The sequence below is a fragment of the Lepidochelys kempii genome, chromosome 14, assembly GCF_965140285.1.
Source record: "Lepidochelys kempii isolate rLepKem1 chromosome 14, rLepKem1.hap1, whole genome shotgun sequence".
Lineage (NCBI taxonomy): Eukaryota > Metazoa > Chordata > Testudines > Cheloniidae > Lepidochelys > Lepidochelys kempii.
Window position 1 is genome coordinate 40,376,683 of NC_136393.1, and position 27,249 is coordinate 40,403,931.

General features: G+C 45.4%; 2 protein-coding genes and 2 long non-coding RNA genes across 7 annotated transcripts in view; all 4 read left to right on the plus strand.

The window, feature by feature from the left end:
• The window catches only part of LOC140898295 (uncharacterized), a 42,011-nt gene extending 34,229 nt beyond the window's left edge, over positions 1–7,782 (plus strand). For all 4 annotated transcript variants that reach the window (XR_013634689.1, XR_012154935.2, XR_012154936.2 and 1 more), the window contains one exon: positions 7,242–7,782. This is a non-coding gene — a long non-coding RNA (uncharacterized LOC140898295). The remainder of the gene's footprint in view (positions 1–7,241) is intronic.
• Positions 1–27,249, plus strand: part of LOC140904638 (uncharacterized) — an 819,798-nt gene that overhangs the window by 296,399 nt on the left and 496,150 nt on the right.
• LOC144929355 (C-type lectin domain family 2 member D2-like) overlaps positions 1–27,249 on the plus strand; it is a 287,754-nt gene that overhangs the window by 129,516 nt on the left and 130,989 nt on the right. The gene's annotated exons all lie outside the window — the stretch shown is intronic.
• Positions 13,607–27,076, plus strand: LOC144929470 (uncharacterized). Its single transcript, XR_013634697.1, has 2 exons — positions 13,607–13,921; positions 26,390–27,076. It is a non-coding gene; the product is annotated as an uncharacterized LOC144929470 (long non-coding RNA).

Consider the following 27,249-nt stretch of genomic DNA (forward strand, 5'->3'; position numbering starts at 1 on the left):
TGCTGCTGCTGTAATAGTCATCTCTGGGAGCTCCTCTCTCTAGGCTCTCTGCTCTAGTGAGCTCTCCTGGGAGCCCCTCTCCTCAGCAACTTCCTCTTTCTGGGGTCCCTTCAGCTGAGCTCTGGTAACCCATCTAAGGATTTAGTTACTTCCATTTGGGTCTGGGATGGCTGGTTTTCCTTTTTGTGAGCATGTCACAGGTAGCCTGGGCACTGATTCCCCTTAAAGGGCTAGTCCCCATGACATATCCCCCCTGTACCCAAAGGTAGACTTGACCATGGGTAATGTCGGTTATATTCTACAGGGGATACTTCCTGCCCTGCTGCCACAAGGAAATCTGCAAGGCCCTTGGCCATATTTTTATTCCAAAGTATGAAGAGACCAGGAGTTGTGTCCCCAACATTCTATGTAGCTCATGTGATGGGTAAAATCCCCCATAGTCTTCAGCATGGAGTAGCTCACAACAACTTGTACTCCTTGTAAGGGCATGTCTACACTACAATTAATTACTGTACTCTTTGTCAGTCAAGCCTACTGGCCCAATCAGCATAAGGCTGCCTCATGGTCTCTGGGACAGCAGCATCCCCCAGTAGACTCACATGCACCCTTTGGAGTCAAGGTAATCTTTTACTCAGACTATCTTCTTGTTAATGTTTCTAATTATTAAACACTGAATCTTTTTTTCCTGAAGCCTTCAATAAAGGAGCTAGGGGAGTCCATTTCAGATCCTCGTCAGCCCACATGACCATGTGCAATGTTATCAGCTGGAAAAGTACCTTTCTGCTCCTCCCCTGGGGTGGACAGCCTTTCCTTTAGGATGGACTTCTTTTTAGACCTGCTCTGGTTCAGGCTTTGTGTTGCTCTTTCAGGCCTCTGGGGGAGAGGTCCCCTGTCTTGTCCCTTATTATTTCAGATTCCTCTTGAACGTGTGTTTTAAAGTAATTAACATGGTGGCTTTTCCTTTCAGCATGTGGAATCCCCTCCTCAGACAGCCCATCTTCCACTCAATGGTCCTGTACCTCTAAACCCACCTCAGTGCTGTTCTTTTCTCCAGCCGGCTGGTATACCTCACTGCCCAACTGATCAGTTTTCTGGAGAAGCCATGCTTTCTCTCTCTGGCATAATTTCAGCTCTTGCCACAAGGCCATCACCTCAGCCTCTGGGATCTCCAACATCGGATGTGTCTCAGAGTTGGGCTTCATTCCACCCTCAATCTTAAGCTGGTTCTGGAGCTTTGTCATCTCTTTTTGCAACAACAAAGATTGCTGTTCCCTGGTCACTTTCTCAGTGCTAAGACAGGCCAGCTCCTGCTCCTGCTGGATGGCTTGGGCTGAGATCCAGTCCCTTGAGCTTTGCATCTCCTCTCGCGCCTGCCAGACCTCAGCCTTTGGGCCTGGAGGGTGTTTAGTTGTGCAAGGCCTTCTGCCCTACTCCCTTCAGCTGCAGCAACCTTTTCTTCTAGCTGTCTCCAGTTCATTAGTGGATGGCTTTGCTGGGTAGCTATAGAGGACATGGCCACTAGTGCAGCTTCCCTTGTAGCCCCCACCTCTGTCTTTGTGTCCATCGACATCCAGTCCTTCTGTGGGTGATCAACTTGTTCCCCTAAAAAGTCCTCTAGGACACCCACAGCATCACTCCTCTCCCCTGTGTACATGCAGCCTCCTGGTAATTTATTGTTGGACTTTCTGTGTTATCGCACATACCAGAGCCCTCTTCATGCATCTTTGCCATCTCCTGAGCCATTGGCTTTAGCCTTTCTAGTTCTTTAACTTGTTCTAGGAGCTGTTCCTTCTTTTGTCTCAGGATACATCTACATTTGAGCTGGGAGGTGATTCCCAGCTCACGTAGATGTACCCAGGCTAGCACCTAAAGATAGCCATGTGGCCAGGGTAGTACAGGTGGCAGATTGACCTAGCCACCTAAGTACAAACTCACCTGGACCTCTTTGGTATGTATTCAAATGGGTGGCCCAATGTGCCTGTACTTCCCCAGCTAGCACACTAAATTGAGCAGAGCTAGGGAGGGTATGTCTACAGAAGCTGGGAATCACACCTCCTATCTCAAATGCAGACATATCCTCAGTTTCAAGGTCTCCTGGTTACTACCATCTAACCAGCGTAGCAGGCTCATATATCCCAGCAAACACTCTTCTAGCTTTCCAGCCACACTACTCCTGTTCTGTAGCCCTTTCTGGAGCATCTCATTCACAAGGCCTAGGGCTTGTTCAAGCTCTTTCAGTTTTGGCTCCTGAGTAGCTTTCCCCTTGCATGGCTCATTTTCTACCTTGGCAGCCTGCAGTTTGGCTGTCTTGAGACTCTTGTTCGCCGTCTCCCTGTTGCTTTGCTCCTCTCTTGGCTGAACTATTCAGGGCTCCAGGTGTTTCTTCTTGTTTAGGACCAGGGATCCTTGACAAGGGGTATTGACAATTGCATTTGCCACTTCATCCCTGTGGTGTGGTGCCTGGCACTTGGTACATTCAGCAGCTGTGAGTTTCTCCTACATTTGAATAATCTCCCCGGTACTTGGCTCACACGGGTGTTGGAGCTTTATCTTCAACTGCTGGGCTTCTGGAAGCTAGAGCAGAATTTCTTCTGCTGAATGCCATGTTCCTTCTTCAGAGCCTTGACTCATTTACTCTCCTTACTCACAACCAGATGGCTTCTCTCCTGCTCTGTGAGTAGCTCCTTCTGCCTGTCCACTGGTTACTGGGTTTGCTCCCATTGCTTGGCCAGTTTCTATGAGAAAGTCCACACGTGGGCCTGCTAATTACATACCTGTTAAATATCCCTCTCAGAGTTCTTATAACACCCATCTCTCGAGACCACCAAAACTTTTGAATCACATTTAGCCTTCTCCCCAGCTGCCCTGGCCCAGAGAGCCTGCTGTTCTCTAGAGCTTCTTGTTGCACCTTTTTCTACTGGAGTCCTTTCAGACTTCTGGAGGGAGCTACTCAGTCTCCCCAAACTCCCAAACTTTGAATCTGGGAGTGAACTTAAGATACCCCTGGTAAGCGGAGCGAAGTCTGAAACCCTTGGCTGGCCTCTTCCCCTGAAGCTTATACCCCAGGACCTACTTTCTTAGCTATTCATTTTGCCCAGTATTAGAAATTCTTACTGCCCCATAGCAACACCCCTTCTTTCCAAAATCCAAAGTTCTTGTAGGAAAGCAGTATTTTACATGTCCCTTTCCCTACATTTGAAACAAACCCATGAAGGGGTCACTCTTCCTGGAGCAAAAAGGGATTCCTACAGTCGTCTGTTTTGACATGACAGTAGCTAGGCCTGACTTCCCCATGGCAGGATGGCATGACTTCCCCATGGCAGGACGTATTTAATAACCTGGAACTCCCCTCTTCTCTGACTCTTCTGGGAAACCAGGCCAGTCTCAGCATCCTGGTTTCTGGGGGCCAACCCCATCTTATTTGCCCATCTTGCCCACAGTCGGTACCTAATATTGGACCAGTCCTGTGCTTTCTTCTCTTGTGGTTGTCTGTGGTGGCTGACTCTTTCAAATCACTGACCTTCTTTGAGGCACCACTGTGGTTGCTTAGTTCCTTCGAAATATGGGAGCTGGAACTCCCATAGTTGTTGCTGCCCTCCTGACACTACCTTGAGAGAGTGAATGTCCCACCGTCATGGAAGTGCTTGTGCCATGCTGCTTGGTCATCCGTTCTTGGTGGAATGGGATCTCAGATTCCACTTCTGATACCATATAGTCAGGGGAAGCACATTTAAGTACTCCACTCAGCTGCCTCAGGGTGGCCCTGCAAGTACCTTGCCTCAGTTTACCCTCTTCGGCACTACTTAAATAACTCCATGTAATCTGAAAAATCTGAAACAAAAGTCCCTTGCTGGGATCTACTTTACTCATAAACTCAAAGGTCAGAAGGGACCATCATGATCATCTAGTCAGACTTCCTGCACATTGCAGACCACAGAGCCTCACCCACCCACTCCAGAAATAGACCTCTAACCTCTGGAAGAGTTACTAAAGTCCTCAAATCATGATTTAAAGATTTCAAGTTTACAGAGAATCCACCATTTACACTAGTTTAAACCTGCAAGTGACCTATGCCCCATGTTGCAGAGGAAGGTGAAAATCCCTCAGATCTCTGCCAGTCTGACCCAGGGGAAAATTCCTTCCTGACCCCAAGTATGGGGATCAGTTAGACCTTGAGTATGTGGGCAAGACCCACCAGCCAGATACCTGGGAAAGAATTCTCTGTAGTAACTCAAAGTCCTCCCCATCTAGTGTCCCATCATCAGAGATATTGGCTGCTAGCAGTTGCAGATCAGCTACATCCTCTCGCTGCCCTCTGCCTCAGTGGTTCCCACCCCTTCCCTTGTCCCCGCTCAGGCCCCACTGGGCCTGCCCCTCTCTTTCTCCTTATCTGCCCACTTGGTGCCCACCCTTCTCCTTTGCCCCCCTCTAACCCTGGGTGCCCACCTCTTTCCTCACCACTCCTTTATCCTCTGGTGCCCAGGGCTTCCCTTGCCCCCATTTTCTCCCCAGGTGACTGTCCCACTCCTCTCTTCTCTGCCTCTATTCCCATGTGGCCTGTCCCTTCCCTCTTCCCCCCTCTTACTACTGATACCTGCCTTTTCCACCTTTTGATGCCTGTTCTTCCGCTTGCCCCACCACACCCTCTGATACCTGCATCTTCCCTCACCCCCAACATCTGGCTCTCTGCTCACCCCCTCTGCCTCACTGATGCAAGCCCCTTCCCTCTGCCGTCTTGATACCTGGCTCTTCCTTCAACCACTTTCTTCCCCATGAAGGCCCCTCCCCTCAACATTCTCTGTCCCTCTGGTGCCTCCCCATTACCTCACCTCCTCTTCCTCAGGCACCTTCCCTCTCCTGCTCTTTGCCCCGCAGTGACTACATCTCCCCTTGTCCCCTATAGCCCCCCTGACACCCGCACCACCCCTCAATCCTCTCTGTCCCTTTGGTGCTTGTCCCTCCTTCCTGTGGGTGGAAACCCTTTCCCTTGCCCAACCATCTCCCAGCCTTTGATCCCAACCCCCTCACACTTGCTCCTCCCCACAACTCTCTGATTCCCCTCCCACCCCTGGGGCATATCCTTCCTCCTGGCATTGCATGGGGGCCCCATGACACAGTGATTAATGGGAATGAAGGTTAATTTCCCTTTCATCCTAGTGACCAGCCCCTGACCCTGGCACTGATTCTGTGACTCTCTCCCCAGTGAACATGACTCTGGATCCAGACACATCAAATCCCTGGCTCATCCTGGTCTGAGGATCTTAAACATGTGAGAGATGGACATACCCCACAGGATCTTCCCGATAATCCTAAGAGATTTGATACTTTCCCCATTGTCCTGGGTGCTGAGGGATTTATGGACGGGAGGTGTTACTGGGAGGTGGAGGTGGGAGACAAGACAGGCTGGACTCTGGGGGTTTGTAGAGAATCTGTGAGCAGGAAGGGGCCAGTCAGACTCACACCTGGGAATGGATACTGGACAATGTGTCTGAAGGATGGGGAATACAAGGTCCTCACCTCCCTCTCAAGCTCCCTCCCCGTGAGCATCAGGCCCAGCCGAGTGGGTCTGGAATCCCATGCCTGTAGGAGATCATAGAATCATAGAATCATAGAATATCAGGGTTGGAAGGGACCCCAGACGGTCATCTAGTCCAACCCCCTGCTCAAAGCAGGACCAATTCCCAGTTAAATCATCCCAGCCAGGGCTTTGTCAAGCCTGACCTTAAAAACCTCTAAGGAAGGAGATTCTACCACCTCCCTAGGTAACGCATTCCAGTGTTTCACCACCCTCTTAGTGAAAAAGTTTTTCCTAATATCCAATCTAAACCTCCCCCACTGCAACTTGAGACCATTACTCCTCGTTCTGTCATCTGCTACCATTGAGAACAGTCTAGAGCCATCCTCTTTGGAACCCCCTTTCAGGTAGTTGAAAGCAGCTATCAAATCCCCCCTCATTCTTCTCTTCTGCAGGCTAAACAATCCCAGCTCCCTCAGCCTCTCCTCATAACTCATGTGTTCCAGTCCCCTAATCATTTTTGTTGCCCTTCGCTGGACTCTCTCCAATTTATCCACATCCTTCTTGAAGTGTGGGGCCCAAAACTGGACACAGTACTCCAGATGAGGCCTCACCAATGTCGAATAGAGGGGAACGATCACGTCCCTCGATCTGCTCGCTATGCCCCTACTTATACATCCCAAAATGCCATTGGCCTTCTTGGCAACAAGGGCACACTGCTGACTCATATCCAGCTTCTCGTCCACTGTCACCCCTAGGTCCTTTTCTGCAGAACTGCTGCCTAGCCATTCGGTCCCTAGTCTGTAGCTGTGCATTGGGTTCTTCCGTCCTAAGTGCAGGACCCTGCACTTATCCTTATTGAACCTCATCAGATTCCTTTTGGCCCAATCTTCCAATTGGTCTAGGTCCTTCTGTATCCTATCCCTCCCCTCCAGCGTATCTACCACTCCTCCCAGTTTAGTATCATCCGCAAATTTGCTGAGAGTGCAATCCACACCATCTTCCAGATCATTTATGAAGATATTGAATAAAACCGGCCCCAGGACCGACCCTTGGGGCACTCCACTTGATACCGGCTGCCAACTAGACATGGAGCCATTGATCACTACCCGTTGAGCCCGACAATTTAGCCAGCTTTCTACCCACCTTATAGTGCATTCATCCAGCCCATACTTCCTTAACTTGCTGACAAGAATACAATGGGAGACCGTGTCAAAAGCTTTGCTAAAGTCAAGAAACAATACATCCACTGCTTTCCCTTCATCCACAGAACCAGTAATCTCATCATAAAAGGCGATTAGATTAGTCAGGCATGACCTTCCCTTGGTGAATCCATGCTGGCTGTTCCTGATCACTTTCCTCTCATGCAAGTACTTCAGGGATGCACCCTTGCATCCTTGCTTACCCTCAGGAGTGAGATATTGGCTTCTATGACCCCCACCTGTGGAAAATGGTGGCTGAATTAGCAATATTGTCCCTAGACACCTGCAGTGATCCCTTTAAAAAAACACCTAGACCCTTTGCCCTATCTTGAGCACCCAACCTCTCCCCCTCCCCTGGAGGGCACTCACCATGTTTAAGATGCTTGCTGAGATGTGTGCTTGCCAAGGGTCACTGAGAAAGTGATTTGTATGTAAAAAGAGGTATATTTTTACACTATAATGTTTCAGTGCTGTGCGTGAACTAAAAATCATGCTTCTGTGAATTGTTTCTTGTGTTTCTATAGATTTGGCCTTCAGGGGATCTTCCTACACACTGGGGGAACACCTCCACCAAATAAGGAAGTGACCAAGGTGCAGCAAGGAGGACATGTTCTGAGAGGTGCTCCAATCCTCTGAGGCTGAAAAAAGAGGATACAGGGAGTGGACAAAGACTTTAAAGGAAAAATAATTCAAACTCACAGGGAGGCCAGAAAGGAGAGCAAGGAACACATTGTAAAGGGCCAGGAGTGGATGATAAAAATGATGGAGGAGCAAACAGCAATGTTGAGGTCCCTAATCATGCTCCAGGCAGAACACATGAGTGCTCCCTCACCAGCCATTACAGAACTGCTTTCCATGCCTTCCCCAAACTCCTCCCACGCATTCCTTGCAACATCCCAGAACATCTCTGTATGCCGTTCCATCCATCCCTTTGGACAGTTTCCAAAACGATAGCTGGATTTACACACAGTTATGAGAGCGTACTGCCATACGCTTTTTTCTCCCTTCCCACCAATCCTTTTGTGTGTGTTGTTAATTGTTATTTAATAAAAACAAACTCTGAAAGATACCAATCTTTATTTGTCGCCGACACATGGTGGTCGCTGCTAATAGTTATACACTTGCTGACTGCAAATCCTGGTCAGGAATCATCAAAATTTTAATGCAAAGCAGCAAGTTAACAAAGCATGGCAGAGTGCTTTGTAGAAATACACATTACTGGTGTTCATTATCAAAATGTTGTCTCAAAGCCTCCCTGATTCCAATAGCTTCCCATTATGTTCCTCTAGCAGTCCTGGTATCTGGCTGCTTAAAATAAGCCACCAGGTGATCCGCTTCCGTGCTCCACACTGTGGGAAACATTTATCATAGAATCATAGAATATCAGGGTTGGAAGGGACCCCAGAAGGTCATCTAGTCCAACCCCCTGCTCGAAGCAGGACCAATTCCCAGTTAAATCATCCCAGCCAGGGCTTTGTCAAGCCTGACCTTAAAAACCTCTAAGGAAGGAGATTCTACCACCTCCCTAGGTAACGCATTCCAGTGTTTCACCACCCTCTTAGTGAAAAAGTTTTTCCTAATATCCAATCTAAACCTCCCCCACTCCCCCATTTCACCCTTAGCCTCACAGCTATTATAGAGCATGCCCCCAGCTGCTATCACCATGGGAATAGTTTCCTCATTTAGGTCTAGCATTCCATAAAGGCAGCACCAGCATGCTTTTAATCTGCCAAAGGCACATTGTACAGTCATTCTGCACCTGCTCAACCTATTGTTGAAGCACTCCTTGCTGCTGTGCAGATTTCCCATCTAAGGTTTCATGAGCCATTGGAATAAAGGGTACACTGGGTCTCCCAGGATTGCTATTGGCATTTCACCATCCCCCACTGGAATCTTCTGCTCTGGAAAGAAAGTCCCTGCTTGCAGATTTCTGTACAGGCCAGTGTTCCTAAAGATGCATGCATCATGCACCTTCCTTGACCATCCCAGTTTGATGTTGATGAAATGCCCATGGATATCCACATGTATAGTATGTATATATACACAGGTTTGGGCTTCAACCCTCTCATCTCTATTGAGCATCACCAGGGTGGAGGGATCCGGGTGGTTTGTCAGTCATCTGGGTGGTACCCAGAGCCCAAGGTGCTAGGGAGCGATCTCAGTGGGCAACATTTACCATCAATCTATGAAGCAAAATCCCTGGGGCATAACGGCCTGTTTGAAACAGAAAATTCTTTTATTATGAGAGAACATTCAAACTGTTGGATCAGTAATACCTTTCTCAATCAAGAAAAGGAATCAACAATTTACGTAGCAGGTCAATTACCAGTCAAACCCCACACTGAAATTACCACCACCAGAAACAAAACAAAATACAGGAAACAAAGAACTGAAGAATCCGTGGTGCACATTTTACAATCTACATACAAGCAAAGAAAATGGCAGAGTGGTATCTTAACAGGGTCACAGTTCAGGCAGTCTGATTACCTGAATTTTGAATATTCAGTGTACCAGAGTTTTGAGTTTCATGTAAATTTAATCTAACTCTGAATGTCCTGAAACTCTTACTCCCCCACCCAAAAAGCAAACAAACAAAAATCCTCTCCCATAATTTTGAGAATAAATATTCACCCAAATCACAGAACCATAAAACCAGTGCTTAATGTGTGCCAGGGCTTGGCAGGGCTGAGCCCCGGCACCTCTAGGCTTGACGGTTCATAGTCCTCTGGCCTCGCTGCATCAGTTATGAAAGTAAAAAAATTGCTTGAGCCCCGGCAGCTCTTTCATTACAGATTAAGCACTGCATAGAAACAGCTTATTCCTGCACACCTATCTTCCTCTCAATGATTTCTAGAATGTAGTAATTCTGATGCTGTGGTTTGTTTGCTATCTTTTCACTGTATGAAATGTCATGCAAATTGTGTGGTGCTCTTTCTGTTGACATTCCATGGAACTTGGGCTCATCGCTCACTTTGCTTTTGTCTACTCACAAAAGTTGCACTGACTATCTATTTAGTTACTGATAATACCTCTTGTCTGAACACTCTTATTTCAGTTTCAGAGTGGCCTATATATTTAGTTTAAGTCAGTTCTTGATGGATTTATGCTAATGAATATAGGTCACTATTAAGCTGACTTACACAAGTTTCACAAAACCAGAGCACAAGCCACATATGGAGAATGCTGTAGGCATGTCTGAAATGCCCACCCTGCCTCGGCGACCTAAACATTGAAAACACAAGAACAGCAAGTGAAGACTGATTAATTTGCTTCACTTAATGTTTGGATTAATTGTGATAATGATTCATCCAAATATTGTGGGGAACTAGTGAGTTGCAAAAATATTCTAATTAATTTGGCAATTCCTGAATGTCGCTGAACACTGCAGGCCAAAATATTTGCAGACATAACTCCACTGAAGTCAATGTGGTCTTATGAGCAGAGAATTTGCCCCTGAGCTCTATGAACCTCTGAATGCCAATGAATCAAACTAGTCCTGTTCATTCACAGATAAATCAGTGCTAAAGCTGTGTTGCCTAGAGTCATTTTTAAAATCAGTATCTGGACTTTTATGTAGTGTAGATGAGGCCATGCTTCCACTCTTATTGCACACATACAATAGAAAAAAATTAGTTTTGTCCCTGCTTCCAAACTAATGCAAGTCCTGGGAGTTTTATTTCTCAGGTTCCTTTTTCCAAGATAAAATTCCACCAACAAGGGGTGAAGGCGGCCCAGAGGTAGACCCCCTATTCCATGGGTTCATCAAGGCTGTTCCGATGTTGGACTCTCAGGCTGTCAAGCCTTTCCGGTTGTGCAGGAACGGACCAAATGGCGAACGATCGCTATGGCCTACTGTCTGGGTAAGCATTGAAGAAGGTTCCTTTTCCCTGGGGTGAATCCCTGGATGATGGCTTTGAGTGTGATCCTGGTGGTTTTGTTTGTTTCTATTGGCCTTGCTTCTTTGTCTACTTAAAATAAAAGGTAAAAGTCAGTGGCAAATGTAATGTATTTAGCATGAAATTGTCTTCTAATAAATGAAAAAGGTGAAGAATGAAATTCTACCCTGGGCCAAGCCCCCGTCCCCAGCAGCACAGGGAAAGAAATGTTACAAATGTTCCCCTTTGCTTCAGGGGGCAGTGATCTGCATAAGCCCTTTACCAGGCAGAGAGAACGTCTCCCCAGTACTGCCTCAAGCTGACTGGAGCACTTGGGAAAGGGTGTGTGTGAGATCAAACCACTGTCCACTCCTCACTCTTTCAGTCCACTTCCCCCCGACCTGTGCAGTTATTCTCCCCTCAGTCCTGATGGACTTTAGGAATTTCATTTATTGCTAAAAAGAAATTGGGATGACACTAAGCTTGATAAATTTCACCCCAACAATTAGTATGAAAAAAATATACACAGTAGAAAATAGGGGTCTGAATAAACATGGGCTCTCAGCCTTAACCTCAGTTCTGACAATAGTGAGAAACAACAGGTAAGAGATGGAGGAAGGAAAACCTTTTTCTCTTGGTGTTGTGAAAGTGAAATCCATCAAAGACTCATGAATTATATAATCAGTGTTCATCTTTCACAAAACGAAACCTTATGTTTCTAATAATAATTTATATTTATTTTTGTTTCTTTTTTAGGGAAACATGATACAGAAATTGGTAAGTGTTATGCTTTTTCCTCCAACAAATAAAAGTTGTGTACAAATTTGTCTCCTGATAAGGGTGTTTGATTATTTATTTATGTACTTTTTTGAGTGAAGTTTTTTAACCAGAAGAAGATTAAAGCCCTGATACTGCACTAACATCAGTTAGCTATTGACTTCAGTGAGTCTAGGATCAAGCACCGAATGCACAAGTCATATCACTAAAACAATACGGTAACTCTTCACTTAATGTTGTTCTGTTAACATTGTTTCGTTGCTGATCTATTAGGGAACAAGCTCGTTTAAAGTTGGAAAATGCTCCCTTATAAGTTGTTTGGCAGCTGCCTGCTTTGTCCACTGCTTGCAGGATTCTCCAGAAGAGCAGCCCCTCCTTGTGGGGATTAGAACCAAGGGGGGCTCACAGCCCCCCCCCCCATCAGCTCCCCTAAATTCTCTGTAAGGTATGTGGCTCAGCAGCTGCCCAGCAGCATTTCAGGTGGCCCTCCCCACACTGCCCTGCTGCTCCTGCCCTGCCTTCTGCCTTGGAGCTGCTCTCAGGAGTTTCCTGCTTGATGGGGAAGTGGGGGAGAGGGGTGCTGATATCAGGATGTCCCCCTGCTCCTGCCCCCCCTCGCTCCATACCCCCTCTCCACAAAGCAGAGGAGGGAGACTGGGCTCAGGGACAGAAAGGAGGGAGCTTCCTGGAAGCTGTTGCTTCCTGTCTGAACTGGGGGACCTGCTTAAAAGGGCAACATACCTGAACTGGGCTCAGCATACTTAAAGGGGCAATGCACGTCTCTCTCACTCATGCATGCACCCCCCAGCACTTTGGAAAGTCAGCACCTGTGCAGCTGTGCATGTGCTGTCAGGAGGAGGGAGTGGTGCACTCCAGCTGGATAGCGTGGGCTCAACATCATGTTCAGTTTTTGCAGGGAAGTGTTTGCAGCTACTGCCCTGCATCTATTGTGTTTCCTCCCTTCTGCCTCAGTCCATGCTGCCTTGTAGAGTGTAAGGCTACATTAACAACAGCCTATTAACCCTTGAGGGCTCAGCTGAGTGCTAGTTCATCATTTAGCAGCAAGGCATTCCCTGGGAAATATTCCACCCTCCTATTCCACCACCTCAACCAAGCTTCACAATCATTTATTGCTGTGTACAATATTAAACTGTTCATTTAAAATTGTTTAAAATTTATACTGTATATGTATATAATGTCTTTTGTCTGGTGAAAAAAATTTCCCTGAAACCTAACTCCCCCTATTTACATTAATTCTTATGGGGAAATTGGATTTGCTTAATATCATTTTGCATAAATTCACATTTTTCAGGAACATAATTACAGTGTTAGGTGACGAGTTACTGTAATGCTGATAATTTGAGGTCCAGCAATTCCACTTTTTGCACCACCAGAACTCCCAACAAAGCCAAAGAGAATATGTGAGATACGAGGAAGCAGAACTGGGCTCTAATGGCTAGATTTTTAAAGATGCCCCTCTTTCCTTTGATAGCGTATATGGAGTGTGGGTGTGTGTGTGCAGACTCAGATTTCATATCACAATCAGAGCTCTGAGACACTTCTCAAACTAACCCCCCCACTCTCCTCATATCAGACTCAGAGATCTCCCAAGGTGCTCCACCTAATTCATCCACCACTCAACACAGGTGTACCTAACACAGTGAAGGCCGTTGGAGTGTATGCAGAAAATTCATCGTAAGTATTGCCAGCTCCAGTGGAGCATTAACTCTGCATTAACTCTGCATTAACTCTGTATGTCCTGGTTTTCAGAAGTCTGAGTTTTGATGAACTTAGAGACACCTGGTGGGTAAGGTAATATCTTTTATTGGACCAACTTCTGTTGGTGAAAGAGACACATTTTCAAGCTACACAGAGCTCTTCTTCAGGTCTTTATGGCTCAAAAACTTGTCTTTATTACCAATAGAACTTGGTCCAATAGAGAGATTACCTCATCCACTTTGTCTGTCTAATATCCTGTGACCAACATGGCTACAACAACATTGCAAACGACTTTTGATGCACTTGATGTTCTGGAAGGGTATGAGCTTCTTTGGGAAACCTTAACTCTATGATAACAAAGGTGGGTTTTTTCCCCCCATTCCATTTATTGTAGTTCACAAAAAAGCAGGAAGAGTCTCTTTGAAATCATTAATGGATTCAGGTAACTTGGGCCACCTGGATGCTTGACTCTGCCTGTGCATTTGCTTCCAGCTCAGCAGGACTGTGGAGTTGTTTCTTTAATCTAGCTAATCGCCTCTTGTGACAGGATGTGAAATTACTGCAACTTTCCAGTTACCGTTTTACTTTCTCTTTCAAACTCTGCAAATGCTGCGAGAGGAGGAAAGCACATTTATTGGTCTGGAACACAAACACATTTATTTACACAAGTGTAAGGAAAAGCAATGAGAAAACTCTGTAGCTATTTTATTACTAGAATTAGCTGTAAAATTTGATAAACTGGACTACTGACTCAAAACGCAATTATCTCAACAAAACCAGTGACGTCTGACCACGTCCTGAAGATTGCTCCTTCTGAGAAGTTTTACAATCAGGTAGGTTAATTTTGCTTCAGAATGACTCTTTGTAACCAACTCCTAATATACACTGCTTGTTGCTTGGACAATTTGAAGATTAAATAATCCTCTGATAATTTGTTTCACTCTTTATTAACACTACAATACATGTACATTCAAATTGATTAACATTCAAATGCATTGCTCATTTTCGTAGCAGTGTACCATGAGATTTGTACAGCAGGTTGAATTAATAATTTGTTTATTTTGCTATTTTGTTTTATTGAAGAACCCTGGGCCTCATTCTGTTCTCAGTGATGTCAGGGAAAAGATTTGTAAAAAAATAACTTCCAGTATTTAGAATACAGGAAGAAAGTTACTGCGCCAAATCCAGTGGTTATCAGTCTATTTTTCTGCCTGTTGTCATTTCAGTTTTCTAGAGCTGACTGTGGGGCTGAATCCTTTTGCTTCTGATACTTTCAAGGGAAAAAAGGAAAATTATTTCCAGAATCAATCAAAATAGAAAATTGCATCCTTTTCTCCTGATTAAATCATGGGAATTAAGCATGTGTCTAAGTTTGATCCTGTGTTTGAGAGTGTTGCTGAATAGGGGATTTCATAATATAATAAAAAAGAGGCAAATTTATATATTGTGTGACAGATAAGCTCCTTTTGTGTGAAAATCCATTGGAGGTGAGATTTCATAAAGAAATCCATAGAAGTAAAGCTAGTTGGGAAAAATGGAATTATTATTGTGAAAATGTATTTTAAAATTATTTCTATTTTATTTGAAATATTTTATGGATTTTTCAATTTTTAATCAAATATTATTAAAACAAAATTTTGTTTTTAGTTTTTCTTTTTCTTCAACTATCATTTCCCCCTCTGTGTTTCTTTTTAGAAAGGATAGGAGAACTGGTTAATAAAATCTTTTATTCCATTTAATTACAATGTCTCATTTTGAATCAATGTGAAATATTTTTTTCATTTAGCATAATTTCATTGAAATGATCAGAAAAATCATTTTGAATATTTTCCTAAAAATCATGTGAAAAATCATTTTTGTTGAACTTTTTTTGTCCAGCTACAGTATTGTCAGCTCACATAATATTCTTGTGAGTTTGGGGATTTTATTTTGTCTCACAATATTTGGTGATTTTTCTGAAGCCTGGCATCTCTAGTTTTGAGATTGTGCAAATTTCAGATTTCATTTAAAGTAGAATTACATTTCTAGCACTCGTGGTTCCAGAGAAAAGACTATGGCCTGAGTGCTCCCTGAGGGATCAAAATGTATCAAATGAAAATTAAATTGAAAATTATGACAACATATGTTATGGCCTAAACTCAATCTCTAATCTACTAAAAGCATTTAAATTAGATATACATAAAATAATATTCAAGCAGTACACATGTCCCGGAGAAGTTTTAAAGAAAGGCAAACCACTGAACTGGTGGAAGTCACAGGCTAGGAACCTGGAACCAGAGTTTGTTGAAATGCTAAACCGGCTTTAGAGAGCAGTGTTCTCTTATGCAGGTGAAGAGAGAATATTTTCTTCTTTAGAGTTTATTCAACTAGTTTAGTTCAATGACTAGTTCATTGAAAGTTGAGAAACTGATTGAGAATTGAAAAAGCAGGAAAGCTGGTAACATTACAGCCCTGGAGGCTTTTGTGAAAACAATACCATTAGGATTCTGATCCTGCAGTCAGCCCCCTGTGCTGGTGTGGAGAGTCACGGGGGCTTCATATGGGCATTAGCATCTGCCTGTGATGATGAGCTTGCAGGAGCTGGGGCTATATGTCTAAGGAGTGAAGTGAAATTCACATGCTAAAAACAGGTTTCGGAGTAGCAGCCGTGTTTGTATCCGTAAAAAGAAAAGGAGGACTTGTGGCACCTTAGAGACTAACAAATTTATTAGAGCATAAGCTTTCGTGAGCTACATCCGATGAAATGAGCTATAGCTCACGAAAGCTTATGCTCTAATAAATTTGTTAGTCTCTAAGGTCCCACAAGTCCTCCTTTTCTTTTTACATGCTAAAAACTTACTTAAACTGGAATCAGTGTTTTAAAAGTCTGATGCTCATTGACACTAAGGCTGCTTTGGAAATGACCGTTGTTCCCAGAATGTCATAAGTCCTGAGCTGTCTCCCTGTTTCCATTCCTCATTTATTTTAAGAAATTCAATAATATTTTTAGAATATTTCTTTCAGGAGCAGCCAAGAAACCTAGCTTGGCTCTGAACAAATTACAGCTCCCCCGTCCCCCTATCTCTGTGGGGATTTCATTTCCCCTACTTGACTAATTGTCCTTAATGCTATGTTTATGTCATGGAGGTCACAGAAGTCAAGGAATCCTCTGTGACCTTTTCTGCTTCAGGCCCTGGGGCCAAGGGACTAGAGCTGGCAGCCAGCAGGGCCCTGGCAAGGTTCCAGCGATGCACATGCATGACAGCCTTGCACACGGGGAGGGGCAGGGGGAACCCCCGCAGCTCCCAGCCACCATGGTGGCAGGAGAAACCATGAAGCTGCGGCAGCAAAAGTCACAGACAGGTCACGGCTTCCATGAATTTTAGTTTGTTATACCAATAAAATAAAAACCAGCAGGATCTTATTAAAGGGAAAAAGGCAAAATACCACATTTATTGTGAATACAGAAAGAATCATAGTAAGCAGTTAGTTATAGCTATAACATTCCATTCAGTCTCATATTTATTCACACATTCATTCATACAAACACACACACACAGGTTCTGCAAGGTTGTTATCATAGTTACCAGCCTTAGAGTTGCTCATGCCAAGCCACTGGCCAGGTGGCCTGGACATGAGGAGGGAGCAGGGCCTTGTCAGATGCTCATCTGATGCTCCTGGAAGTTGGTTTGCAGAATCAGACCCCAAAGTTCTCACTTTTTAGAGTCTATTTTTATAGGAATTTCTTCCTATGCCAGTCTATGGGAATTGCTTCATCATGCTGTTGCTGAATCAATCAGCAGATAGCACATTCCTGACGGCTCCAAGATGTTATCTTGTTCTTTGGTTCTCCCATTCTTGAGGCTGTTGGGTGGATTCCAGTCTGCCCTCCGGGGGGTCCTCTGGTTATTTCCACTTGACGCCTTCTTCAGCCGATGGACACTGGATTCTTAGGCTGGCACCTCCCTGATCATTCAGTTATTATCCACACCAAGCATCCATCCACATACATCCTCTATTTCTATTTTAATGACAATTGTTAATACAACAAAAGGGCGGGGAGTCTCTGGGTGCTGTTTCTGTTGTTAGAGTGTTGTTTTGAGTCTCTCTCTCTGTGAATTGCTTTGAGAACAGACTCTGTCTTAGAATGTACTAACACAGTTAGCAGCTTGCAAGTTTCACACATAGAGGGAGAGAAACAGTACCAAAAACCAAGAGACCTCTTAATTAGTAATACCCTGGAATTTGAACTATGGGGAATCAAACTCATTTGTGATTTTAATACAGAACTTCTTTAATATGATCCAACAAGTTTATTACACATCTTAGCCTTAATTATTCTACCTCCTTTTTGTTAAGTCATCTTTGGGGCTGTTACATATAACTGTACTAACCCCACCGTGAATTTACATTGAACGAGAATTAGTACTCTCTCTCCCCTTTTCATGCATTGTAGGCATAGGCACCGACTCCACCGGTGCTCCGGGGCTGGAGCACCCACAGGGAAAAATTAGTGAGCACTCTGCACCCACTGGCAGCCAAGCTCCCCTCACCCCCCATCCCACCTCAACTCCTTCCCCCCCACAAACAAGCCATGTCTCCACTCCTCTGCCTACCTCCCAGTGCTGTTTGGCGGCACTTAGGACTTTCCAGGAGGGAGCAGGGAGGAGCGGGGACACAGTGGGCTCAGGGGAGGAGGCAGAGAAGAGGGGGGCAGGGGCTGGGTCTTCTGGGAAGGGGGTGGAATGGAACGGGGATTTTGGGAAAGGGATGGGATGGAGGTGGGGTGAGGGCTGTGCAGAGGCAGGGCCAGGGGCGGGGGTGGGGTCAACCACCCACCGGGAACAGTGAAAGTCTGCGCCTATGATTGTAGGTTCAAATTATTATAGATTTATTGGCTCATGAGCTCCTACAAGAGTTGCTGCAGAACAAGCCTGGTCAAATGTAGTTAGAAAGTTCTGCTTCCATTCTTCCTTCCATGTAGAAGCGGTTCTATGGTGTAATCCTGTATTTAAAATCAATGGCAAAACTTTGATGTGGAGGGATTGGATGGAGAGAGGAATTATGACTGTGTCTTGGCTAATTGACAGTAATCAGTTTAAACCATTTGTAGACCTACAGTAACAATTTGCCTTGCCCTGTTCTGGAACATTTAAATAACAGTTAAAACATTGGTTTACCAATGTATTTGGACTGGATGTATTGGGAGCTCCAGAACCTCCAGAACGTTTATTATTTTGTAGGAAACTTCCTGGATTTATTCAGCCAGCGGTTTTATCCTTTTACGGTTTTCTGGCCTAAAAAGCTCAGTCAAAGACTGATAACTCAAGAGCTGCTTGGAATAGAGATTTGGATACACAGATATCTCCGACGCAATGGAATACAATTGTATCTACTGTTAAAGAAAGCAACTGCAGACCACCTTTCAAATAAACTGGTCCCCACATAGGCTAATGGTAGAGGGCTTCCTAAATGTTGATCACTATTAGAAATTTAACTGTCTTGGTGCTACAATAGCTCATATGCTTTGGGAAATTCTGGGATGAGGTGGGTAAAAGGACCAAATTGATATTGGATGCTAAGTTGGAGCCCTCCCTCTTATGTTTTATTCTTGGACATAACCTCCATGTATCAGGAATATTTGGTAAGAAGGGGGTGTGGTTCCAGTGTGCAGCTTTGGTTACTGGAAAATTAGTCCTGCAAAAATGGACAACTCAGTCCACACCAAACATTTATGCCCAGCTCAGTGATATGGCTGAGCTCACACCTAATGAATGACCAGCATTCTGTACAGGGGGAAGGCCTGAAAAATTCAAAGACATTTGGGCTCACTTTTTAGAGGTCTATATTAATGTAGACCCTTAACGTAGGTAAGTTGCTTCTCCTCCCCTCCCTTTAGTCTAACCCTCTTTACTTACTTTGTGTGTTATGATAAATCTGGTATTTTGATATATTTGCACTATTTGGAAAGAAAGAAAGAAAGAAAGAAAGAAAGAAAGAAAGAAAGAAAGAAAGAAAGAAAGAAAGAAAGAAAGAAAGAAAGACATAAACTGATCAATGCCAATGCAATTTTGCAAGCACCAAGTGTTCAAAAATCATGAGATTAACTAAAGGAAACATGAGATTTATTTTCTAAAAAAATACATTTTGGACTTTTTGGTTTTCTGAGCACTGAGATTTTCTTCTAGTCGTGTTCTCAAGTTTTTCTACTTCACCACAAGAGCAAGAAACTGACTGTTGTTAGAATGAGAGCTGAGATTCTCCTCTCACCATAGGATTGCAAGAGCTGGGGCATTAAGAGAAATGCCAGCTATTGAAAGAGTCAGGGTGAAATCAGGAAAGTTGGAGACAACCCAATGTGATTTGTTAGTGCTTTGATGTGGGAAGGAAATGCCTCCACTTCTAGCTACTGCAGGTGCTTCTCCGGCTCTCATCCCTGCACTATCTGAGCACCTCCCAAGCTTTGATACGTTCAGTCTCACAACACCTCTGGAAGGTGGGGAAGGGTTTTTATTCCTACTTTAGAAGAGGAAAAGTCAGGCACAGGCAGAAGAAATGACTTGTCTGAGTTCACACAGAGCAGGAATTAAGCCTGGGTCTCTCAGGTTAACCAACACCTGAACTACTGGACTATCATTTTCTCTGCAGCAGGAGCCGCGTAAAAGAGGATGCATGCACAGATGCACACGCACACACACACACTAAGTCAGTAAAGTCTTTCTAAGATCATCTCACTGACCCTAGCCCTGCTCACTAGGCCAGTCCTGTGCAGAGTCAGGAGATAATGGTGGACAGGAATTGAGTATATGTCATAGGGGTGAAAATGTGTCATTTTTCAGGCCTGCTCGAAAAGGTTCAGGCTGCCTCTGAATGCACGCTTTCTGTGCTCAGCTTTTTAACCCAGCTGCCCACAGCCCCTCCTTTCTCCAGGTCTGTTTGCATTTCTTAGATAAGCTTCTCCACCTGCATTTCTTAGATAAGCTTCTTCCCCTGCAGGAATTCACTTGCTGGCTGTTGGCTGCTGGCACTTCCCTTCCATCTCACTGATCAGCTTGTTAAGATGGGAAATTTCTTTGGAAAATTTGGTGGCATTTTCACCTCATTTCTTCACAGTCTCCCTTTCCAGTTTCCCCAGTCCAGCTAGCAGAAATTAGAATCATAGAATCATAGAAATCCTAGAACTGGAAGGGACCTTGAGAGGTCATCTAGTCCAGTCCCCTGCACTCAAGGCAAGACTAAGTATTATCTAGACCATCCCTGACAGATGTTTGTCCAACCTGTTCTTAAAAATCCCCAATGATGGAGATTCCACCACCTCCCTAGGCAATTTATTCCAGTGCTTAACCACTGTCATAAATATAAAGGGAAGGGTAACCACCTGTCTGTATACAGTGCTATGAAATCCCTCCTGGCCAGAGGCAAAACCCTTTCACCTGTAAAGGGTTGAGAAGCTAAGGTACCCTCACTGGCACCTGACCCAAAATGACCAATGAGGGGACAAGATACTTTCAAATCTGGAGGGGGGGACAAAGGGATTGGTCTGTCTGTGTGACGCTTTTGCTGGGAACAGACCAGGAATGCAAGCCTTACAACTCCTGTAAAGTTAGTAAGTAATCTAGCTAGAAAATGCGTTAGATTTTCTTTTGTTTAATGGCCTGTAAAATAAGCTGTGATGGCGGGAATGTGTATTCCTGTTTTTGTATCTTTTTGTAACTTAAGGTTTTGCCTAGAGGGATTCTCTATGTTTTGAATCTGATTGCCCTGTAAGTTATTTACCATCCTGATTTTACACAGGTGATTCTTTTACCTTTTCTTTAATCAAAATTCTTCTTTTAAGAACCTGATTGATTTTTCATTGTTCTTAAGATCCAAGGGTTTGGGTCTGTGTTCACCTGTACCAGTTGGTGAGGATTCTTATCATGCCTTTCCCAGGAAACAGGGTGTAGAGCTTGGGGGGGGGGTATTCTGGGGGAAGATGACTCCAAGAGGTCTCTTTCCCTGTTCTTTGTTTAAAACGCTTGGTGGTGGCAGCATACTGTTCAAGGACAAGGCAAACCTTGTACCTTGGGGAAGTTTTTAACCTAAGCTGGTAAGAATAAGCTTAGGGGTCTTTCATGCAGGTCTCCACATCTGTACCCTAGAGTTCAGAGTGGGGGAGGAACCTTGACAACCACTCTGACAGTTAGGAAGTTTTTCCTAATGTCCAACCTAAACCGCCCTTGCTGCAATTTAAGCCCATTGCTTCTTGTCTTATCCTCAGAGGTTAAGGAGAACAATTTTTCTCCCTCCTCCTCGTAACAACCTTATATCTTGAAGGCTGTTATCATGCCCCCCCCTCAGTCTTCTCTTCTCCAGACTAAACAAACCCAATTTTTTTCAATCCTCCCTCATAGGTCACCTTTTCTAGCCCTTTAATCATTTTTGTTGCTCTTCTCTGGACTTTCTCCAATTTGTCCACATCTTTCCGGAAATGTGGCGCTCAAAACTGGACACAATACTCCAGCTGAGGCCTAATCAGCACAGAGTAGAGCGGAAGAATTACTTCTCATGTCTGCACATCTACCAATGTGATAGCAATTCCCCTCTGCCATGTACATTGGCCAAACTGGACAGTCTCTATGTAAAAGAATAAATGGACACAAATCAGACGTCAAGAATTACAACATTCAAAAACCAGTCGGAGAACACTTCAATCTCTTTGGTCACTCGATTACAAACCTAAAAGTGGCAATTCTTCAACAAAAAAACTTCAAAAACAGACTCCAAGAAGAGACTGCTGAATTGGAATTAATTTGCAAACTGGATACAATTAACTTAGGCTTGAATAAAGACTGGGAGTGGATGGGTCATTACACAAAGTAAAACTATTTCCCCATGTTCCCCCCTCCCCCCCGTTCCTCAGATGTTCTTGTAAACTGCTGAAAATGGCTCACCTTGATTATCACTACAAAAGTCCCCCCCCACTCTCCTGTTGGTAATAGCTCACCTTACCTGATCACTCTCGTTACAGAGCGTATGGTAACACCCATTGTTTCATGTTCTCTGTATATATCTCCCCACTATATTTTCCACTGAATGCATCCAATGAAGTAAGCTATAGCTCACGAAAGCTTATGCTCAAATAAATTGGTTAGTTTCTAAGGTGCCACAAGTCCTCCTTTTTTTTTTTGCATGTCTTGCTTACAACATTCCTGCTAATACATCCCAGAATGATGTTTGGTTTTTTTGCAACAGCGTTACAGTGTTGACTCATATTTAGCTTGCAATCCACTATGACCCCCAATCCCTTTCCACAATACTCCTTCCTAGGCAGTCATTTCCCATTTTGTATGCGTGCAATGATTGTTCCTTCCTAAGTGTAGTATTTTGCATTTGTCCTTATTGAATTTCATCTGATTTACTTCAGACCTTTCTCCAGTTTGTCCAAATCATTTTGAATTTTAATCCTATTCTCCAAAGCACTTGCAATCCTTCTTCTTCCTCTGAAACTGATCCAGTCACTCATGTTGAAAAACAATCTCATGCCTGTCAGCTTCTGTCTTTTCATCATTGGACCTCAAGTATTTTACAATGGACATAAATTTCACTATCCCCATTTTACAGATAGAGAAACTGAGGCACAGAGAGGTGAAAACCCAGATCACTAAGGGACTTAGGTGCCTAAAGCCCAGATTTAGGTGCCTAACTCCCAGAATTAGGTGCCAGTGAAATCCAGACAACCCCTGCTTAGCTGCCACCTACCCCTCTAGGCAGATGAAACTCACTCAATGCCAACATGGCATCTAAGTTTCTGCTTCTGGGCATGAGCACTGCTGCCTCACTCTAGGCATCCAGTCACCTAACTCATGTCTAAGCACCAGTGGGATCCTTAAACCAGAAGACAGGCAGTGGGACACCTGTGGGGCCTGATCCGTTATATGTGTTCTGAGCATACTGGAATGGGACTCATGCAAAATCCAGAGGCAGATCCTTTATAACTTTTAGACTAGTGGGAGTGGGAGATTTAGGTTCAATTACACTCTGCTTGGTGGGGAGAAAGGGTCTCCTACTGAGTGCAAGTGACTCCTTAGGTCAGGGGTGGGCAAACTTTTTGGCCCAAGGGCCACATCAGGGTTGTGAAACTGTACGGAGGGCCTCCCCAAACAGCCTGGGCCCTGCCCCCTATCCGCCCCCTCCCACTTCCCGCCCCCTGACTGCCCCCCTCAGAATTCCTCTCAGAATCCCCGACCCATCCAACCCCCCCCTGCTCCTTGTCCCCTGACCGCCCCCTGGGACCCCTGCCCCTATCCAACCCCCCCCGCCCGCCCCCGCTCCCTGCCCCCTTACCATGCTGCTCAGAGCGGCAGGACTGGCAGCTGTGCCGCCACCGTGGCCGGAGTGCCTGCGGGGGAGGGGGGGCAGCAGGGGAAGGGTCGGGGGCTAGCCTCCCTGCCCGGGAGCTCAAGGGCCGGGCAGGACGGTCCCTTGAGGACGGGCAGGCCGGATGTGGCCCGCGGGTCATAGTTTGTTCACATCTGCCTTAGATGAAAGCCCCAAGCACTGAGCTATAGAATGTTCTGATGAGAGGTTCCCTTAGTCTCTCCTGGTGAAGCTGTTCCACTGTGAATAAATAATGAAAAGTCACTGAGCCAGAGCAAGAAAGTGAAGAAAGCAACAATGACTCTGTACCCTGGTGGTCAGGGCACTGGCAGATAGAAGATGCAGGGTGCAGAACTCTGTTCCAGTGACTATAGGTCTCAGAGTGGCAGCTGTGTTAGTCTGTATCAGCAAAAAGAACGAGGAGTCCTTGTGGCACCTTAGTGACTAACAAATTTATTTGGGCATAAGCTTCCGTGGGCTAAAACCCACTTCATGGGATGCATGCAGTGGAAAATACAGTAGGAAGATATATCTATACACAGAGAACATGAAACAATGGGTGTTGCGATGAAGTGGGTTTTAGCCCATGGAAGCTTATGCTCAAATAAATTTGTTAGTCTCTAAGGTGCCACAAGGACTCCTCATTCTTTTTATTTGATTATAGTTCTTTTCCTGCAGAAGTGAGCATTCATTGCTCCCCATATGAATTCATCACTTGACCTTCCCTGGGAACACGCCCTGGGCTCAGGGGATGGACAACCCAGGAACTCAGTCAGCATTGAAGCCATAGGATCATAAAGAATAAACTTGCACTATAGGATGGTGTGGGTGTAAAATCTGTCACTGAATGAGACCTCCCTTAGAAGCTGACTGCATCATTCCAGACAGAGAAGGGCAGCCTTGTCTAGACATGGGGCTCAACCCTGCCTTTGGGAACTCTGGGGGAAGGGTGGGAGTGCTGAGATGGAGTGCCCCAAGAGTCGGTCCTGGGGCTGGTTTTGTTCAATATCTTCATTAATGATCTGGAGGATGGTGTGGATTGCACCCTCAGCAAGTTTGCAGACAACACTAAACTGGGAGGAGTGGTAGATATGCTGGAGGGTAGGGATAGGATACAGAGGGACCTAGGCAAATTAGAGGATTGGACCGCTTGCAGAGGCAATAAAGTCGTTGTTTCAAGATTATGCATTCTTTATTAATTCATCACACAAATAGGGGGATAACTTCCAAGGTAGCCCAGGAGGGGTGGGGCAGAAGGGAAGGACAAGGCCACACTGCACTTCAAAACTTATTGAATGCCAGCCTTCTGTTGCTTGGGCAGTCCTCTGGGGTGGAGTGGTTGGGTGCCCGGAGCCATCCCCCGCGTTCTTGGGCGTCTGGGTGAGGAGGCGATGGAACTTGGGGAGAAGGGCGAGCAGTTACACAGGGGCTGCAGCGGCCATCTGTGCTCCTGCTGCCTTTCCTGCAGCTCCATCAGACACCGGAGCATATCAGTTTGATCCCCCAGTAGCCTCTGCATTGCATCCTGCCTTCTCTCATCACGCTGCTGCCACCTCTCATTTTGCTCATCCCTCCTGTCCTTGCGTTCATTTTCTGCTTTCCTGGACTCAGCCATTGTTTGCCTCCATGCATTCTGCTGAGCTCTTTCAGTGCGGGAGGACTGCATGAGCTCAGAGAACATTTCATCGCGAGTGCGTTTTTTCACCTTCTTATCTGCGCTAGCCTCTGAGATGGAGATGATAGGGGGAGCATTGAAACATTTGCAGCTGTGGGAGGAAAAAAAGGGAGATTAGTATTTAAAAAGACACATTTTAGAGAACAATGGATAGACTCTTTCACGGTGAACCAAGCTGTTAACATTACATAGCACATGTGCTTTCGGTACAAGGTTGCATTTTGCCTCTTATATTGAGGGTCTGCCGGGTTGGTGTGAGAGATCACACACGCTGGGCCGGGCAACAGAATTCGGCTTGCAGGCGGCCATGGTAAGCCACAGTCTTTCAGCTTCTTCAACCTTCATAACATGTGGGAATGGTTTCACACAGCAGCTCCCTCCTTTCCCATACCAAGCACCCGTTGGGCTGGCCATTTAAAAGGAGGGGCTGCAGTTTTCGGGTTGACATGCAGAACAAACCCAACTAAACCCCCGCCCTCCAATTCTCTGGGATGATTGCTTCACCCCTCCTCCCACCATGTGACTAGTATCAGGGAAGATCCCTGCCAGCCAAACGCGAACAGCTCAGCGTGAACGGGTCCCCCCACCACGTAACTAAAAGCGGGGATGATTTCTTTTCAGCACAGGCAAACAGCCCAGCAGGAACAGCCACCTCTGAATGTCCCCTTAATAATGTCCCTGGAGGATTTCTGCTCCATCCCCAGACACGTTAACAGACTTTTCCCGTAGCTGTACTGGCCGCAAATGCATCCTAAGTCTTCATGGCAAATTAATCATTAGACATGCTTGCTTTTAAACCATGTATTATATTTACAAAGGTACACTCACCAGAGGTGCCTTCTCCGGCTTCATGGTCTGGGAGCCCACCTTGGGAGGGTTGGCTCCAGGGTGATAAACAATTCCTGGCTGTCGGGAGAAGGGATTCTCCGCTTGCCTGCTGTGCGCTATCCTCCTCCTCATCATCATCTTCCTCATCCCCAAAATCCTCATCCCTTTTGCTTGAGACTCCCCTCTTGCTGGAGTCCCCAGACAGGGGTGGGGTAGTGGTAGGGGTACCCCCTAGAATTGCATGCAGCTCATCATAGAAGCGGCATGTCTGGGGCTCTGACCCGGAGTGGCCGTTTAGCTCTTTGGTAGGCTTGCCTGAGCACCTTAATTTTCACACAGTACTGCTGTGTGTCCCTGTTGTAGCCTCTGTCCATCATGCCCTTGGAGATTTTTTCAAATATTTTGACATTTTGTCTTTTGGAACGGAGTTCTGATAGCACGGATTTGTCTCCCCATATAGGGATCGGATCCAGTACCTCCCATTTGGTCCATGCTGGAGCTCCTTTGTGATTCTGGGACTGCATGGTCACCTCTGCTGATGAGCTCGCCACGCTGGCCAAACAGGAAATGAAATTCAAAAGTTCGCGGGGCTTTTCCTGTGTACCTGGCCAGAGCATCCGAGTTGAGAGTGCTGTCCAGAGTGGTCACAATGGAGCACTGTGGGATAGCTCCCGGAGGCCAATACTGTCAAATTGCATCCACACTACCCCAAATTCGACTTGGCAATGTCTATATCAGCGCTAATCCCCTCATCAGGGAGGAGTACAGAAATCAATTTTAAAAGCCCTTTAAGTCGACAAAAATGGCTTTGTCATGTGGAAGGGTGCAGGATTAAATTGATCTAACGCTACTAAATTCGACCTAAACTCGTAGTGTAGACCAGGGCTCAGCAGCAGTTCTGCAGAAAAAGACCTAGGTGGACGAGAAGCTGGATATGAGTCAACAGTGTGACCTTGTTGCCCAGAAGGCTAACAGCATTTTGGGCTGTATAAGTGGGAACATTGCCAGCAGATTGAGGAACATGATCATTCCCCCTCTATTTGGCATTGGTGAGGCTTCATCTGGAGTACTGTGTCCAGTTTTGGGCCCCACACTACAAGAAGGATGTGGAAAAATTGGAGAGAGTCCAGCGGAGGGTAACAAAAATGATTAGGGGGCTGGAGCACATGATTTATGAGGAGAGGCTGAGAGAACTGGAATTATTTAGTCTGCAGAAAAGAAGAGTGAGGGGGAGGATTTGATAGCAGCCTGCTGCCTTCAACTACCTGAAGGGGGGTTCCAAAGAGGATGGAGCTAGACTGTTCTCAGTGGTGGCAGATG